The sequence below is a fragment of the Onychomys torridus genome, chromosome 9 (genome assembly GCF_903995425.1).
Source record: "Onychomys torridus chromosome 9, mOncTor1.1, whole genome shotgun sequence".
NCBI classification, from domain to species: Eukaryota; Metazoa; Chordata; class Mammalia; order Rodentia; family Cricetidae; genus Onychomys; species Onychomys torridus.
In genome coordinates this window covers 39,314,658-39,316,728 of record NC_050451.1, presented here as the reverse complement: position 1 = coordinate 39,316,728, position 2,071 = coordinate 39,314,658, and the positions used below count along the sequence as shown (strand labels likewise).

The window sequence follows — 2,071 nt, the reverse complement described above, 5'->3', positions numbered from 1 at the left end:
TCACAGAATCTCTCAGGCATGTAGAGCAAAAATCCCCAAGTACTAACAACCTAATCCCAGCAATAGCTAAAAACTAAACTGCATTATATCCAAATAAGGTTCATTTCAACAATAGATTGTTTAAAATCAAAATCTAGCATGTTTATTGAACTAAGGTGCAAAAAAATTGTTAATGAAGTTCAGTATTCATTGTTTTTTAAAGCAAATTAGGAATAAAAGAATTTCTTACAGTAGGTACAAAAAGTAGCAAGACTTATTAAAGAGTTAAAATTCTGATTTCTGAAATCAGCAGTGAGACAAGGAAATATACTATCATTTCTGTTTAATATACTAGAGCTCCTTGCCAACATAATAAGGCAAGAAATAAAATTGCATTGTTTGGGAATGTGATTGTATTTGTAGAAACTCTGTAAGAATCTAGCAAGATTATTGGTCACAAAACCAATATATGAGAAATGGATTTTTCTTTACACTAGCAATAGCCATTTGAAGATAAAGATCTTGAGACAATACCAGTTGCACAAGCACTAGCTACCTAAGAGTAACAGAAGTGAGAGAAGCTGTGCCTAGGACTTTAAAACATTCTTGAGGAAAGGTAGAATACAAGGCCATCGTGGGTCAAAGGGCTCAAGGTTATAAAGTGGTCTCTACATTTAACAGAATCTTAACTGAGGTACTTGAGCTTTGAGAAATCCATTCTACTGTGATAGAATCCCGGAATTCCGCTTTCTGGAATGTGGGAATTAGTTCATTATGCAGGTAGGACAGAGCCTTTCATCTGGAAGGAAGGAAATATTTCCAAATTCATTTTGCTTTTTCATTATCTCAAATCCTAAAAGAGCTTTCCAGTGCTCTCCATATCTCCAAATCCAGTCCTCCAACTACCTGGCTTCTAAGAGCAAGAGTCTCCAGTCACCACTCAGAAATCCGAAATCCATTCATTTTCTGTGCAGACAAAGAATAGGGGAAAATACCTGCAATAGTTAATATAATTGTATCTACAAAATATACATATCCTTAAGAAAGATTCAAATAGAAAACAGACAGAACCATTTGAGATAGCCACACACATTTAACAACTGATAGAAATAACATGAAGTGTTCAAACTTCCTGCTCACCAGATACTTACCCTGTGAGAATCCACATACCACAGAACAGTTAGCATTAAGAAGACCAGACAACTCCCATCATATAGCCATGTGAACCAAGTGGAAAGCACACTTTTCTGATGGGGTAGGCATATCACGATTTGGGTTACTTTATTTTTTCAGTTTCATATACATACAGGAAAATTCCATTCTTGCCTTTAAAGAGGCAAATTAATGTTCAAGAAGAATGTGAGGGGGCATCTGGGCACAGTTAACATGAGTGCATTTCTTTTTTGAAATTTTTTTACTTTATTGGAAATAGAGGGTTTTTTTTTTTTCATACAATATATCCTGCCTAACAGTTTCCCCATCCTCTAATCCTCCCATTCTTTCCCACCTCTCCTTCCATCTCAGTCTACCTCCTTTCTGTCTCATTAGAAAACAAACAGGCATACTTATCTGGCAAGGAGGACACCACGATCACGAAGGTGGTTTTCCCAAGGTGAGGCTTATCCATTGCACTCTGGATGTGCTAACCCCTGTGACCCCCAAACCCCAAGAGAAAATAAAGGCACCTAAGGAATAGTAATAAAATACAGTAAGATAAAAAACCAAAAACAGTGGAATAGGACAAAACAAACATGGAAGAAAAAGAGCCCAAGAAAGAGCACAAGAAACAGATATGGACTCTGAGACCCACTTATTTGCATACTCAAGAATCCCCATTAAAAACACAAAACTAGAAGCCATAATATATATTCAAAGGACCTATAGGGTAAAAAATGAGACATTTTAAAACTTAAAAAAACATTCTTTAAAAAAGAGGCCCTGACATGATATTATGAAACAAGGACCTTCCAAAAATGTTGTTGAGTTCATTTTCTGTTGGCTATCTACTACTGAGCATACAGCCTACACTTAAGAGTACTTTGTTTCCCCAGTAAGACTCCCTTGGAAAAACTAAATTTTCATTTGCAAATGG

The 2,071-nt window shown here is 36.0% G+C and overlaps 1 pseudogene; it reads left to right on the top strand.

Moving 5' to 3' along the window:
- The first annotated feature begins 1,540 nt into the window (after positions 1 to 1,540).
- On the top strand, positions 1,541 to 1,665 carry LOC118591693 (annotated as a pseudogene).
- The last annotated feature ends 406 nt before the right edge of the window (positions 1,666 to 2,071 follow it).